Consider the following 18102-nt stretch of genomic DNA (forward strand, 5'->3'; position numbering starts at 1 on the left):
ATGTTCTCTGAGCCCCAAATTCTTTTAAGCTGTAAGTGATTTTGGCTGTTGGTGGGGTGAAAGTCCAGGAGAAATGGGTGTTCTGTGGGCTTGAGGTACTTCCTATTTGCCAAAACACCAGTTTTGCTGTCGCTGGCACCAAACACTGTTGCCGACATCACCATGGGCTTCTCCATACTGTAACTCTTGGTGGCTTTTCAGCCATTGTCTTCCATCTCAGACAAGGATCACTACCCCTAACAGCATTTTGTTCCCAGTAGAGACCATATTGCTCTAGGGGGTGTTCTTCTTCCTCAATTTGCTTTCCTCAAGACAAGGCCATGTCTACAGTGGTGGGAGGGGGGAGAGCCTGAAATATTCATTCTGCTGGTCCTGGTGTTTTGTATCATCTTGCGTTGTCCCTTGCTGCACACACAGGGTTTAAAGCCCTGGTACCACCCAGGCTTGCTGCTGCCCTGGGCCTCTTGTGGCCAGGTGGGCTGGAACACTTTTGCTGGCTGAACCTGTGCCACTGAGCACATAGGTAAAACCACTGGCATGGTAATATGCTGGGTGCTGGCACTACAGGGCACAGGCTAACCTGCCAGTTTAGCACATTTTGGCCCCCACTGGGGAGCCTGCGTTCATGGAGAAATTCCTTACCATGCAAAGCGTTCATTCACAGCCCAGCCTGCTTTCCAGCTCACATTCACTGATCTTGCTACAGACAATTTGGGAAGGACATTTCCCCTGCCTCATGCAGCTCTTATGCTTGGTTTTACACTTGAGACTGAAGCTGACAATCTGACAGACTTGGACTTTTGTCCAGGAAGAAAAAGCATCAGGGAGACATGGGATGTTCCTGCCCCAGGGAACACAGCAGAAGCAGAGCTTGTGTGTCTGGAGTCCTGGGCCTTCAATTTACTCAGCTGCCTCCCACAGATCCTGATCCTCACAGGTGACAGAGGGCAGATAACCTAATAAAGCAAATGCTCAAACCAGCATTCATTTTACTTATGAAGGAAGCTTTTCACCTTGATTTCCAACTTGAAACAAATATAAATGGCTCTTCCAGGAAGATTATCTGCTATAAACAAACAACAAAACTGAAGGTGATTTAGAGGGCACATGCACAACTTGAGTCTAGATATTATTTTGCTGACTGTAGAGTGGCTGCCACATCACAGGATACGCTCCCCTTCACTCCTAAAGTTCCAGGTTTGACACTTTATTTTTGTAGAGCAATTTCTGGAAAACAATCTTGGCACTGGCTGCAACTAAATGATCGGGAAGGAAGGGGTAGCCATTCAACAGGAAAAGATATTTGGGGGCTTGGGAATCCCCCAGGTCTTAAGCATACAGAAAAAATGCTCTGGGGCTTTGAGAAGGCAGTGGTCTTTTGAGGTGAGCGAGCACACATCTTGCATGCTTCAGTAATTTGGCCCAGATGGAATTTTCAGATCTCACCCAAATGAGACAAGTGAAACAAATGTCCCTCTTTGTTCTCTGCTGCACCGGTGCTGGCAAGACGTGAACTAGCAGCAGTATAAGCACAGAACCCATGTTCCACCAGCCAAAGCGAGGACTAGCAGGTGGACAGGCAGGACCACTGAGCTTTGTTTACAATATTGTCTTTTGCAGCCTGGTGTGAGAGTATTAGGTGAAATGCCAGTTTCCGGGTTTAGGCGAAAGTCTTTTGATCTTGCCCTTATTTGACTTGTCATTCACATTGGAGTCTTGTTCAAGGAGTTGCTGCTTCCCTGCTCAGTACTGTCTGAAGCCTAAGGCCTAACAGCTCTCCTATCCTTTCTGGATGGGGGCTGGTTTGGTCTCCCAGCCTCACAATTGAGCCAACGTGCAATACCCGCAGCTGAAAAGCATGCAGTATTCCCCATGCCCTGTGCTTATGTTTTCTCTGAAGAGCTGTTTCTCATTTTCAGTCAATTTTTAGCAGAGTAAATATTACTAACTTATATTTTCCCTTTATGAAGGATAGAATTATTTTTATGTAGTTTCCAAACTTTATATGAAACTTTTGTAAAATGTTCTTTGCAAAGTTAACTTACAATAATGTAAATATGCTTCTAATAAAATAACATGGCGAGAAAGTCTACTTGCATTTGGGGCTGTTCTCTTGGGGTGGGAAAAGCAGGCAGGCTTACCCACATTTGCTGGCAGGAAAGGGTTCACTATCTTCTGAGCTCAGACTCTGAGGTTTCTTGGAGAGAGAGCGTGTGCGTGTGCATGTTCTTTATAGACATTTAATAATCATTCTCGTTTACAACAAGCACTTGAGCTCCATGTGTTTTCACATGTTAAGTCACTGAATCATTTCAGTAAGATAACATTGTCATTCCCATTTTATAGATGAGAAAACCTCACCATACTCTTAAGTGACACCTATGGATTCAAACTTTGACCTTTGAGCAGTACCGTCTCCTACACAGCACCTCTCCAGCCCCCAACTGCCATAAAATCTCAGCCACAGCCCCACAGACAACCAGTAGCCGTCACATAGTATTTAAAATTGATGCCCGCTGTGCCCCTCAGCAGTGTATTTCAGTCAATCTTTCTGTTCTGCTCCCCACTCTTTCTCTGGTGAATCCACTCACCCTGCCCCTGCACACCTCTGGCCTACATCCCAGCTTTTGTATGCATAAACTTGGCTGAAATTTAGCATTTCCTTTCCTTATGGGTGGAGGCAACAGCCTCGTAACAGCAGAACCTGTGACTATCTGCAGCAGAAAGCACAGAGATCTCATCTCACATTATAGCTGTTGCAGTTATCTCAAAATACCATTTTTGTTCCTCACTTTGGAATTTTAGTAGTTATAACTATCACTAGACCTTTATGAATGATATCAATATCTATCACATTATAGATCTGTCACATATAAATTATCACTTTTCTATTATTTTGTACTAATATTTTATTATGATTGGCTTCACTCAGAATCTATGTGCTTTATATTGTGCATTTGAAAATATTATTCTGAGAAATATTATTCTTTGTGGAACAATCTAAGATTAAGAACCCGTGCTTTGGGGGCCTCCCTGATGGCGCAACGGGTTAAGGTGCAGCACTATGACGCTATCCGCAGCCACCAAAGCATGAGTTCAATCCCCGGCCAGGGAGGTGAACCATATGAGGCAGCAGACCTCTCCTGACTCACCCGCTGCTCCCCTCAGCAGTGTATCTCAGTCCACCTGTTCTGCTCCCCACTCTGTTTCTGGTGAATCCTCTTACCCCCTGCACCTCTGGCCTGTACCCCAGTTCTTGTATGCATAAATAAATCTTAAAAGAAAATAAAAAAAGAACCCCTGCTCTGGCTGCAGTCCTATGCTATCACTGGCCTAGAAACTTTCCCACCAGCAGGTGGCAGTCCACTGTCACTGTCCCACAGGTTGTTGAATTTAGTGTGTCTGGGCGATACACAGGAATAAACTGCAGGCCTGCCTTTCATTTAAGGGCTAGAAAATTGACTGGAGTTCCTGGGGGAAAATATTCTTGAGACCTGTGAAAAATACAATGTATTCGGGGATCTGTGGAACTTGTGAAATGAAATCATCCCACTTGAACTGATCTCTTAAGTATCAAGTACGAGAGATGCTGAGATGAACAAGACACTGATACTCTCTTCAAAATATTGTCCGATGAGGCAGATGGGGCTGGAGAAGCAGAGTGTTGGTTTAGGCAGCTTGATACAATCAGGGAAGGCTTTCCAGAGAAGATGATGCTGAGTCTAAGAGGAAAAACTAGTATGACACATTCATGAGAGACTGGGGTGTAGTTGAGGGTGAATGGTTTGTGGGCCATGAGGCTGGAAAGAAGGACAGGGCCAGAAATGTAGGATGTGCTCAGATGGACTTCTACGGCCCTAAAGGGCAGTAATTAGGTTGGGAAAAGTTCACTCTGGAAAGACAGTTGAAATCATGAGAGCAAGTGAAGAGACCAGCTGAGAAGGAGAGAGACAATGCTGAGTGGTGAATACTGGCCCACAAAGGCTGGAGGTTTTAGAAGAGAAGAGCAGGTGGCAGCCTCCATGAGGGCAGGGAGTAAGACAGCTGACCCCTAAACACCCAGCATGCCTAAACACTAAGACACCAAATCTAGGCTCCCTGTGCCATAGGGTCTGCAAAGGGAGCAGTGGAGGTTTGGAGGCTATAGACTGGGCGTATTTTTACCCACTATGGTCCAGTTATTATGTCTTCAGGGCTTCCCTGGTGGCGCAAGGGGTTAAGATGCAACCTATGAAGTTATCCGCAGCCTCTGCAGCAGGAGTTCAATCCCCGGCCAGGGAGCTACCCACATGGCGCAGGCAGACCTCTCCTGTCTCGCCTGCTGCTCCCCTCAGCAGTGTATTTCAGTCAATCTGCCTGATCTGTTTCCCACTGTCTCTGGTGAGTCCTCTCACCCCCCCACACCTCTGGCCTGTACCCCAGTTCTTGTATGCATAAATAAATAAATCTTTAAAAAAATAAATATTCTGGAATTTTATCCTTTCTACTTCTAGCAGTGCATGTCTTTATCATTTTAACTCAATAATGAGGCTTTGGAAAAGTTTGCAAAATGCTTCTGTTATCAGTTCCACAAGAGAGGAATGCTGAAAGCTGATGAGGCAATAAAATCAACAAGATGGGTTGCCTTTTCTTTTGGGACATCAAAAAAACAGTAGATACAAACTTGACTCAATCACAATCTTTTAGTAATTTGACCTGGGGTATAGTCAGAGAACAGGCCAGTGAGAAATGGAAGTTGATAGTATGATATATCACTGTGTATTGTGGAATGAGATAAGCTAGGACAGAACAAGTGAGACTCAAGATAGAAAGGAGCTGAAACTCAAGGATGATTCCTCAATTCCTGGTGTTGCCAACCAAGTAGATAGAGATATCATTTATTAAATTAGAAAGACTGACAAAATTTGATGTTATGAAGGGAAAGAATCAACAGTTTAATTTTAGAGGTAGGTTCAAGATGGTGACATAGGAAGATCCTGAGCTTACCTGCTCCATAGACACACTGAATCTATATGGAACAATCTACTATGGCAAAAAGAAGAAAACCTAAAAACTTGATAGACTTCTGCACACTGAGAAAATGAGAAGGAAAATACATCCAAATGGGTAGGATAGGCAGATAATGCAATAAATCTTGGTGACCCCCAAATGGGAGGGAACTTAAAACTCAGAGCATGCAAAAGTTTATACTTCATATAGGGAATCCCAAATTTTAAGACCTACACCTGAGAGATGAGCCTCCCAAAACAGCAGGACATGTGTCCATGAGACCCACAAGGCTATAGGGAACAGGGAAATGTCCAGAGCCCAGGGCAGAAGCAGCCATTTGAAAAATGCCTAGATTTTATGTGAGACAAGCTTGTCTGCTAATATTAAAGTACTAGCCTGGGTGGCAGAAGCCTGTTGAGATACCCTCCAGGTGTAGTGGCTGGTGGGTATGAGCTTTACATTCCTTAACTGTTACAGGGCAACCCCAGTGTGAAGTGGGTTGGCCTGACTGTGCTTAAAAGGGACTTACAATGAGACTCTACTGCAGATATACACAAAAAGGGTAATAAATGGTTTATTAACAAAAAAAGGGAAATGAAGAAATGAATAACTCAGGGATAGAGAAAGACAAATTGGTGAATGCGTCCTACCAGTTCCGCTGATCTGGAACCCCAATAGAACACTGAAAGCCTGCAAAAAGCCAAGGACCCCCCCCAAGACCCACATGCCTGCTTCTATACCAAACCTGGCTGCTTAACTCCACCCTTAGTTCCCAGCAATCCTCCCTGTGGTGGTGATGACATTATGGGATTTGTAGTCCTTGGTGTCTTGGATGTCTTTGGTTTGGGGTGGATGTGGGGCCCATAAAACCAATTTGTGGAATTTGTTCAAGACATCCTTTCCCCACAACAATTCTACCACCAAAACATTACTGTCTCTCAGAAGAGAGGCCTTACAAAATCTGGTATTCTGATATTTGTGGCTTCTGCACAGGCAATACCACTTACCTGACTGGTGGCTAGGGGGGTGACTTTGGGTTCCTGGGCCGCATGGATCTGTAACAATCTGAGAGACATGTCTTGGCAGGCTATCACTCCCAGGGCACTGCACAGATATCTGACTGAAACATACCCCAAGTCATTCTGTGAAAGTGGTGAGAGGTGGGCTGAGAGAAAAGGGAGTATACTTTCTATTTACTTTCTCTCTCTGCCTTTCTACTGCTCACTGGTATCTCCTAGTAAGGAAATTATACACTTATCTAGAGTCCTGATTTTTTTCAACTGCTCTTAAGGGGACATCTTCAGCTCTGATCAGGGGGGCTTAGCAGTCCCATAGAACTGTGTATATATGAGCTGGAAGACTCCCTGAGGGTCTGGCTTCCATTAGCCTAAGTCTAGGTACAGACTGAGAGCCTCCCCTTTGGGACACTGACAGGCACTGGTAGCAAACCTTCACTACTGAGAACTATTAAAACTAACATAGGGCCTCCCTGGTGGCGCAGGGATTAAAAACACAGCACTATCAAGCTATTGCTAGCCACTGCAGCACAAGTGAGTTAGATCCCAGGCCAGCCAGGGAGCAACCCACATGGAGCAGCAGACCTTTCCTGTCTTGCCCATAGCTCCCCTTAGCAGTGTATTTCAGTAGCTCCACCTGTTCTGCTCCCCACTCTGTCTCTGGTGAATCCTCTCACCACCCCGCATCTCTGCCCTACACCCCAGCTCTTGTATCATAAATAAACTTTAAAAAAAAGCTGAAGAATAACTGTACTGAAAAATACAATAAAGGGTTCAACAGCAGGCTAGATGAAGCAGAAGAAGAGATCAGTGAATTTAAGGACAGGGCAATGTAACTCACCCAATAAAAGTAGGAAAAGAAAAAACAGTGAAGATAGCTTAGGGATAACATCAAACAGACTAACATTTCCATTAGGGATGTGCCAGAAAAAAGGAAGAGAGAAAGGGCCCGAGAGGTTATTTGAAGAAACAGTGGACAAAAACCCTAACCTGAAAGAAATAGACATTTAGATCCAGGAAACCTGGAGTTTCGAATAAGATGAACTTAAAAAGTTCAACGCTGGGGGCAGGGATGGGAAAAGAAAATAATTAAAAAGGTCAACACTAAGACACACAATTAAAATGTCAAAAGTTAAAGGAAAGTAGAGAATATTAAAAGCAGAAGGGAAAAAAAACTTGTTATGTACGTGGGAATCCCCTCCCCCAAACCATAAGACTTTCAGCAGCATTTTCACCAACAACTCTGTAGGACAGAGGAAGCGGAATGATAATTAGTGCTGAAATTCCAACCAAAACTAACCTGGGGAGGTTATCATTCAGAATTGGCCATCTCAAGATTCTTCCATACAAGCAAAAGCTAAAGGAGCTCATCACCACTAAAATGATCTTAAAAGAAATGTTAAAGGGACTTCTTTAAGCTGAAAAGGTACTAATTAGAAACAGGGAAAAAAAATTAAAAGCATAAATCTCACTGGTAAATATATAGTAAAATCCAAAGATAGCTAGATAGCTAGGGTAGCTATACTTGGATTGGACAAATAGACAAATAGACAAAATCTCTCACCAGAGACAGAGTGGGAAGGAGAACAGATGGATGGGGACAGAACAGGCAGATGTATGCATAAGCCACTGTAGCACCAGTTCAATCCCTGGTCCGTGAGGGAGCTACCCACATGGTGCAGCAGACCTCTCCTGGCTCGCCCGTTGCTCACTTCAGCAGTGTATTTCAGTCAATCTGCCTATTCTGTTCCCCACTCTGTCTCTGGTGAATCCTCTCACCCCCCCACACCTCTGGCCTGTACCCCAGTTCTTGTATGTATAAATAAATCTTTTAAAAAAAAAAGGAGTTCTAAGAGGGAAGTCCATAGTGATAAATACCGACCTCAAGAAAAACAAAGATCTCAAATAACCTAACTTTACCTCAAGGAACTAGAAAAAGAACAAATGAAACCCAAAGTTAGTAGGAGGAAGGAAATAATAAAGATCAGAGAGAAAATAAATGAAATAGAGACCAAAAAGGCAAATTAAGAGATGAAACTAAGAGCTGTTTTTCTCAAAAGATAAACAAAGCTGACAAACCTTCAGCTAGACTCACAAAGAAAAAAAAAGAGGCCTCAAACAAAAGCTGAAATGAAAGAGAAGACATGACAAATACACTAAGGAAATACAAAAAAAATCTCATTTGTAGTCACGGCAAAAGCAAAATAGCTAAAATTTAACCAAGGAGATGAAAAGGCCTGTATACTGAAAACTTTGAGACACTGATGAAAGAAACTGCAGAAGATACAAATAAATGGAAACATTTTGTGCTTGTGGAATGGGGAATATTATGAAAAATTATATGCCAATATATTGGACAATGTAAAGAAATAGATAAATTCTTAGAAACATACCTCCTTCATGAAGAAACAGAAAAGCTGTATGGAACAGTAACAGCAATAAGGAGTTTGAATCAGTAATCAAACACTCCCTAGAAACAAATGTTTTTTTTTTTTTTTTAAAGATTTATTTATTTATTTATACAAGCACTGGGTACAGTCACGGGAGGGCGAGAGAATTCACCAGAGTCAGAGCAGAGAGCAGAGCAGAAGAGTGACAAAGTACACTGCTGAGGGGAGCAGTGGGCGGCAGGAGAGGTCTGTGTGCCATGTGGGACCTTTACCCTGCGGCCGGGGATTGAACAGGTGCTGCAGAGGCTGCGGGCAGCTTTGCAACCCAGCACTCAACCGCTGCGCCAGCGGGGAGGCCCCAGAAACAAATGTTTTTAAGACTAGACTGTTTCACTGGTGAATCCTACCAACATTTAAAGAATTATTATGTAGCAGCAGGGTATAGATGCCAAGCTCCGTTCCTCCACATTCTAGATTACAGAACAAAGTAAAACACTGAAGGAAAAAACAGTCACAGAACACACTAGGAGCAACAGTACAGCAGAAAGGGGTAGGAAACATAATACCAATCTTTTTGACAGCTTTCTGAAAAAATAGAAGAGGGAACACTTCCAAACTCATGAGGTCAGCATACCCTCACCCTGATACCAAAAACAGATACAGATGCCACATGATAAGAAAATTACAGTTCAAATATCCCTGATAACAGATGCAACAAATTCTCAACACTATTTAGCAAACTGAATTTAATACTTTATTAACAAAATCATACACCATGATCTAATGGGATTATTCCAGTGATGCATGGGTGGTTCAGGATCCACAAATCAATGTGACATGCCACATTAACAAAACAAAGGGTATAAACATCATACGAATATCTCAATAGATAGAGAAAAAGCATTTGACAAAATTCAACATCAATTATGCTAAAACTACTCAACAAATGGATCTAGAGGGTACATATCAATGTAATAAAGACCTTATCTGACAAGTCCACAGTTAATATACTGTGGACTGCAGTAAAAAAAAAAAAAACTCAGTTTTACCTCTGAGATCAGGGAAAAGATAAGGATGCACACATTTAACACTTTTATTCAACATATTATTAAAAGTTCTAGCTAGAGCAGTCAAGCAAGCAAGAAAAAAAAAAAGCATTCAAATTGGAAAGGAAGAAGTAAAACTTTCACTATTTGCAGATGACATGGTATTGATATATGGAAAATTCAAAAGACATCAACCAAAAACCTGTTGCAGGATATGAAATTAATATAGAAAAATGTATTGTATTTCTACACACTGTCAAAAGTAAGCTAAACTATTCCCTTTATAATTGCAACAAAAAGAATAAAATAGGGGCCTTCCTGGTGGCACAGGGGTTAAAAGTATCAGTGCTATCAAGCTATCACCAGTCACTGCAGCATGAGTTCGATGCCCAGCCAGGGAGCTATCACACATATGGTGAAGCAGAACTCTCCTGCGTTGCCTGCTGCTCCCCTCAGCAGTATATTTCAATACATCTGCCTGTTCTGCTCACTACTGTGTCTTTGGTGAATCCTCTCATTCCCCCCACACTCTGGCCTACATCCCTGTTCTGGTATGCATAAATAAATAAGAACAAATCTAAAAAAAAGAATACTTAGAATAAATTTAACCAAGAATATGAAGGAATTGCACACTGAAAATTATAGGTCATTGAAATTGAAGACAACACAAGTGAGTGGTAACATATTTGATGCTCAGGGCTTGGAAGAATGTTGTTAATATGTTCATACAACACAAAGCAGAATACAGATTTAATGTAGTCCTTATCAAAATTCCAATGGCATTTTTCATAGAAATAGAAGAAACAATGCTAAAATTTGTATGGAACCACAATACAGCCAAAGAAATCTTGAGAAAGAACATGCTGGAGGCATCATGTTCCCAGTTTCAAAGTATCTTATAAAACTACTGTAATCAAAACAGTATAGTATTGCCATAAAAAGACACAGATCAATAGTATAGAAGAGCCCAGAAATAAACTCATACATATACAGTCAATTAAATTACAAGAAAGGAGACAAGAATATACAATGGGGACAGGACTGACTCACTCTTCAGCAAATAGTGTTGAGTAAACTGGAGTTGCATGCAAAGGAGTGAAAGCGAACCACTAGCTCACAAACAAACATGAACTCATAATTGGTTACACATGTAAATTTAAGACCTGAAACCACAAAATTCCTAGAAGAAAACAAAAAGGCAGTAAGCTCCTTACTAATAATCTTGGCAATAATTGTGTGGCTCTGACTCCAAAGGTAATAAAAGCAAAAATAAACAAGACAGAATACATCAAACTAAAACCTTCTGCATAGCAAATGAAATCATCAATAAAATAAAAAGGCAACCTATTAAGAGAAAACACTTGCAAATCTGATAAGGGGTTAATATTGAAAATATACAAAGAACTCATACAATTCAATAGCAAAGCAACAAACAATATGATTTAATAATGGGCAGAAGATCTGTGGACATTTCTGAAAATGACATACAGAGAGCCAACAAATAGATAAAAAGATCACTAATCATCAGAATAATGCAAATCAAAACCACAGTGAGATATCACCTCATACCTTTAGAATGGCTATTACTAAAACGACTAGAAATAAATGTTGGCGAGGATGTAGAGAAAAGAGAACCTGTGCCCACTGTTGATGAGAATGTAAATTGGTGCAACCTATAAGGAAAAAAGTATGGAGATTTCTGCAAAAAACAAAAAACAAAAACAACAACCATACCATATAACTTAGCAATTCCACTTCTGGATCTTTATCTGAATAAAATGAAAATGCTAGCTTGAAAATATATCTGTACCCCCATGTTCACTGCAGTATATTTTGTAATATCTAAGATATGGAAACAACTGAAGTGTCCATCAATGGATGAATGGAAAAAGAAAATGATAAGTGCACAGATAAACACACACAATGGAATATTATTCAGTTACAAAAAATAAGGAAAAGTATGCATACAGTAACATGAACTGACCTTGAGAGCATTGCACTAAATGAAATAAGTTAAAGACAAATATGTATGATTTCACTTACATGTAGAATATGAAAAGAAAACAAAGTAAAACCAAAGAATCTTGACCAAGCAAGGTCACTGACTGAGAGCAAGGCAGAGGAGGGGAGTGAGCTCAGGGGGTGAAGGGGCAAAAGAACAAACTTCTGATTATAAAATAAATCACAGGGATGTAATGGACAGCATGGTGACTACAGTTATTAAAACCGTATTGCATCTGTGAGAGTTGCTAAGAGAGTAGATCTTAAAAGTTCTCATCAAAAGAAAAAAAAATTCTAATTAGGTATGGTTGATAGGTTTGTTTTATTTTATTTATTTTTTTTTAATTTTATTTATTTATTTATTATATTTGTTTGTTTGTTTTTTGTTTATACAAGCACTGGGCACAGTCAGAAGCGCGGGAGGGTGAGAGAATTCACCAGAGCCAGAGCGGGGAGCAGAGCAGGCAGAAGGACCGAAGTACACTGCTGAGGGGAGCAGCGGGCGGCAGGAGAGGTCTGCGCACCATGTGGGATCCTCCTCCGGTGGCCGGGGAGCAGCCGGGGATCGAACCGGCGCCGCAGAGGCCGCGGGCAGCTTCGCAACCCAGCGCTCAACCGCTGCGCCACCGGGGAGGCCCAGGTTTGTTTTATTTTTAAAAATTTATTTATTTATGCATACAAGAACTGGGGTACAGGCCAGAGTTTTGGGGGGGTGAGAGGATTCACCAGAGAGAGAGTTGAGAACAGAACAGGCAGACTGACCAAAGTACACTGCTGAGGGGAGCAGCGGGCGAGTCAGGAGAGGTCTGCTGTGCCATGTGGGTTGCTCCCTGGCTGGGGATCAAACTCGTGCTGCAGAGGCTGCGGATTGCTTCAGAGGTTGTGTCTTGACCCCTTGCACCACCAGGGAGGGCTGATAGGTTTTAACTATCAGTAGATTTATTGTGGTGATCGTTTTGCAATATACACAAATATTGAATCATAATGTTGTATACCTGAAACTCATGTTACATGTCAATTGTACCTTAATAAAAATTTTAAGTTAAACTTTAAAGTGAGATGGAGCCAATGGACCACAAAAGACCACAAAGTAAGTGTAAGTTCATATAAATGACATTAATGTGCCTGTAAGACAACTCAAGAGGAATGTCATTTGTCTACATATATCTGAAACTCAGAGGAAATATCTGGGCTGGTGATATAAATTTGAGAATATGGTATGAAATAATAGTTGAGAAAAATAAAGTAGGAATGATAGGCATGACCAGAGATATTCGTAAATCATGAAAAGGCCCTGTGTGACATTAGTTTTCTATTGTGGACAGATGAGTAGCTGCATCATAAAGAGTATATTGGAAGGGCAGACACAGGAGGGAAGATGATAATAGAACCTTTAGAGTAATCCAAGTAAGAGATGAGAATTTGGGCCTCCCTGGTGGTGCAGGGGCTAAAGTCTCAGTGCTATCAAGCTATTGACAGCTATTGCAGCATGAGTTCGATCTCTGGCTAGGGAACTAACCTACATTGCCAGCAGACCTCTCCTGTCTTACCCACTGCTCCCCTCAGCAGTATATTTCAGTAGAGTAGATCTGTCTGTTCTGCTTTCCACTGTCTCTGGTGAATCCTCTCACCCCCCGCACCTCTGGCCTCCACCCCAGTTCTTGTATGCATAAATAAAATAAATCTTAAAAAAAATTAAATAAAAAAGAGAAGGGAATTTTCATATATAGTTTTTCCATCAGGTATTTTTCACTTACATGATGAGCATTTAACAATGTCACTAGAAGTTCTCTGAAATTATAGTTTTTGATGTCTAAATAATCCACCCACTTGTGAATGTACATAATCTACTTAAACATATCTTTTCATATAACTCACCATGATGATCGGTGCTAAGTAAAATCTTTTTCTCCTGCCTTGATGAAAAAAATCTTTGGTAAATCTCATATTTTCCTAAAATCATTTGCTCAAGTCGAGTTACCAAATTTTACTTTCTCGTTTGATTTAAAACTTTTTCTTTCTTCGTTTAAGCTTGATCTAGACTTGAAGCTTATAGTGGGAAAAAAAGAAACAGGCACAATTGGGATGATAGCACATGCACCCTTTGATCCTTTATAATTCTTGTTCCCCTGCAGTTAGGCAGGGACTTGGCACTCACTCTGTGCTATGACATGTGATTGTCACGCCTGTGCTGAAGCACAGAGAAAAGCCCATGTATGAGCCACTAACATAATCAAGGAAGTTGTGAATTCCAGATGGATCCTCTAACAACTACAGTCCTTCATCAATGTGGAGCACATTCCTGCCAACCCACACAGGACAGGAAGCATAAGCAAAACTAATTTTATTGTAATGTTGCAGGGAGATTTTAGGGTTGTTTGTTACTGCAGTATAACTGTCTATTCCAACTTAGACCACTTCTTATTTCTGCCACTTTGTTCTATTCCTTCTCCTGTCTCCCTAGGGTGCATTGGCTGTTCTGGGGTTAGAGGAGTAAAGAGGGAGAAAGGGAGGGAAGGGAAAGGAAGGAGGTTGTATTGGATACTGTGGGTGCTCCACCTAGATTCCCCTTTAAGGCTTCTGTTTTCCCCTTCCCTGGATTCTGTACTTGTTTCTAGTAGTCCACATCCGAGACTCTCTTCAAAGGCCTGCTCTCTTGGGATACTGTACGCACAGGCACAGAAAGTCAGAAGTGTCTGAGAAGTGCCAGCAACTAACTAGTGTGGGAGTATTAAAACCCAGTTCCTTTGCAACAAGTCAGGACACACTCTGAAGCCTAATTTATATTCCTAAGTTCCCTGTGGGATCAGGCTCAAGCTACTCTTCACAAGACTTTGAGACTGCACTCTTACAGTGCTTTTCCCTTCCCTGTCCTGCTTCTATTCTATTTCCATCTTTTTCTGGGAGTATTTCCTTAATGGATTACTAGCACAAAAATTCCCATTTCATAGTTTATTTTTGAAGAACTCTACCTAAGAGATGCAGAATTGGTAATGGTTCTTGGAAATAGAGTCTAAGGATGAGATTTTGGAATCTAGTTACTTGCTGGCGACATGGCAACAGGACATATTATTGATGTTAAATATAGTGTTATTAGCCCCCAAAGGCTGTAACACCTCCATTACTAAAATATGTACCTGTGATAAACTGGAATGGAATACAGCGGAAAGGGTTTGGATTAGCTTGGGTAATACAGAGGAAGCAATAAAAGGACTATGGATTTGTTTATTGTTGCTACACACTATTGATGTACCAAAGAGAGAAATGATAGGCTCAGGGCAGACAGTTACTAATTTAAGGCAAGAGATGACAGTCAGAAGGTGTCTTTAGCAACTTTTTAAAAGACTGCCATCTTTTCAATTTGCCTGTTCTGTTCCTCACTCGGTCTGGTGAATCCTCTCATCCCTGTCCCCCCACCCTCACCCCGGGCGCCTCTGGCCTACACCCCAGCTCTTGTATGCATAAGTAAATAAAATAAATCTTTAAAAAAATAAAAAAGACTGCCATCTACTATAGCTGGAAGGTAAATTGTGCTGAGAACCAGGCCAGGATTCTATATTTTAAGAATAACAGAAATTCAGTGATAGTTAACATTGCAGCATCAGTAAGTCTCCTACACCCAAGTCAGGCCCCTGGGAGTGAAGAGTGGGACTTGGAGACAAGCAATAGGAATATGTGGCAAGAAGCATTTGAGAAAAATAATGCACATATCCCTATGAACATTCTGAGTATGCAAAAGTGAATCATTCCACCTTAAAAGAGGACAACCCCTCCTTGCAGACACTATGCAGATGCCTCAACTGAGGTTGATGTCCTGCAAATAACACGGCCTTCCTCGAGATTTTCCCCTAAATCCCTACTGGACACTAGGCCAATAACTAGGGATAAGTCCCATCATGATCCACATAGAGAAGAGTTGGCCCTGTGAAGGTAGAAAAGGATTATTTACTAAAAGGTTATAGAACCCGGCTAATATGTACCAGCAAGAACCATGAGTGCTTGCCTGCAAATGTACTTTGAGGATGTTGAACCAGAGAATGGAGTACTCTTCCAAGACTCAACTGGTAACATACTGAAAGCCTTAGAAATGATCCCAATACTGAGACTGAGTTTAAATTCTTGGGGAAAATGACAGCATGCATGAGGCACTATGTTGAAGTACCATGATGGAGTGCTGAGGAGGGCATTAAGAGTTCCAAAAAATTAAAGCACATCAAAGAGCCATTATTAGAGTAGGGGATCTGGAGGTCAAGCGATAAATCTAGTTCTAACCGAGGTCTTTCGTATAGAGAGTCCAAAGGCTTCACAGACACATCTGGTGATCCTTTCTTTGGTATCTAAATATGTAATAAGGTGCATACACTTAGGGTTTCACTGAACCCTCATATCAGTTTCCTGATCTATGGAATAAGGGCTATTGTAGTAAGAAATGCCAAATGAGGGGCCTTCCTGGTGGCGCAAGGGGTTAAGCACCGCACTATGAAGCAATCCGCAGCCTCTGCAGCATGAGTATGATCCCTGGCCGGCCAGGGAGCAACCCACTTGGCGCAGCAGAGCTCTCCTGACTTACTCGCTGCTCCCCTCAGCAGTGTATTTCAGTCAGTCTGCCTGTTCTGCTCCGCACTCTGTCTCTGGTGAGTTCTCTCACCGCCTGCATCTCTGGCCTATACCCCAGCTCTTGTATGCATAAATAAATATATCTTAAAAAAAAGAAAAAGAAATGCCAAATGACAGCACCCTGAATAGTTCTACCAACAAAAAATTTGGCTAAGATAGTAAATCACAAATAAAACTCTCTCTTGGGGGAATGATGAGCTAATCTTAAAGACTTCAAGGATAGGGTCCTCCCTGGTAGTACAAGGGGTTAAGAAGCTGCACTATGAAGCTATCGGCAGCCACTGCAGCACAAGTTCAATGCTGACCAAGGAGGTGACCCACAAGGCACAGCAGACCTCTCCTGTTGAACCCACTGCTCCCCTCAGCAGTGTATTTCAGTAGATCTGCCCGTTCTGCTCCCCCACTAGGTCTCTGGTGAATCCTCTCATGACCCCACACCTCTGGCCTGCACCCCAGTTCTTATATGCATAAATAAATAAATCTTTAAAAAAAAAAAAAAAGACTTCAAGGATACATATAATTACCAGGCTGGTCCCTGAAAAGCCAGATAGATTATGGCACATGAGATCACTGCAAACTTAACTAAGTGGTAGTCACACTCTAACTGCTGAGTTGGAAGAGATGAATATATTAGAATGAAGCACCACAGTCACCCTAATATTATCTGAGTAATGTATTTCTTCCAACATCCAATGGAAAGGAAGATCAGATGCACCTCATAATTAGTGGAGCTAGACAACAGAACACCTTCACAGTCTTGCATTGGTGTTCTCCTGCTAATTCTCCTATTTTGCTGACACACAGCCCAAAGAGCAAATGAAGCCCATTTAGAAGAAAATAACAAAGATCAGAGTGTAAAATAATGAAACAGAGACTAAAAAACAATAAAAATAGATCAGTGAAAGAATTGTAGTTCTTTAAAAAGGTAAACAAAATCCACACTCTGTTAAGACTCACCAAGGAGGGCCTCCCCGGGTGGCGTAGTGGTTCAGCGCTGTGCTGCAAAGCTGTCTGCAGCCTCTGCAGCACCAGTTCAATCCCCAGCCACTAGTGAGGGTCCAACATGGCGTGCAGACCTCTCCTGCCGCGCCTGCTGCTCCCCTCAGCAGTGTACTTCATCAGTCTTCCTGTTCTGCTCCCTGCTCTGGCTCTGGTGAATTCTCTCACCCTCCTGTGCTTCTGACTGTACCCAGTGCTTGTATAACTATAAATAAATCTTTAAGAAAAAAAAAAGACTCACCAAGGAAAAACGGGAAGACTCAGATGAATAAAAGCAGAAATGAAAGAGGAGATGTTACAAATGATACTATAGAAATATAAAGTATCATGAGATAATACCATGAACAATTATATGTCAGCAAACTAAATAGAAGAACTGGATAATTCCTAGACATAAACCTACCAATACTGAATCATGAAGAAATACTTCATGAAGTGTGAATACTGATTACTAGTAAGGATACCAAATCAGTTAAAATCTATCGTCCAACAAACAAAGGTCTCGGACAAGACAGGCTCATTAAGAATTGGGGCCTCTCTGGTTGCACAAGAGATTAAGTCTCAGCACTATGAAGCTATCCACAGACACTGCAGCACAAGTTCGATCCCTGGCCAGTGAGCTACCCACATGGTGTAGCAGACCTCTCCTGTCTTGCCTCCTGCTCCCCTCAGCAGTGTAGTTCAGTAGCCTGCCTGTTCTGCTCCCCACTCTGTCTCTGGTGAATCCTTTCACCCCCTGTGCCTCTGGCCTGCACTCCAGCTCTTGTATGCATAAGTAAATTTTTTAAAAAATTAAAGAATTAATATCAGTTCTTCTTGAACTCTTGCAAAATACAGATGAGGACGTAACTCTTCCAAACTCTTCATAAGGCCAGCAATATCCTGATACCAAAAGCAGACAAGGATGCTATAATGAAATTATAGGCCAATATCCCTAATAAACATAGGTGTAAAAATCTGTAACAAATTCACTAATACATCAAAAGGGTTACACAAAATTGAAATGGAAATCACGAAAAAGTATGATTTAGTCCACACATGGAA

The sequence above is a fragment of the Talpa europaea genome (assembly GCF_964194135.1).
Source record: "Talpa europaea genome assembly, chromosome: 9".
Classification (NCBI taxonomy): Eukaryota; Metazoa; Chordata; class Mammalia; order Eulipotyphla; family Talpidae; genus Talpa; species Talpa europaea.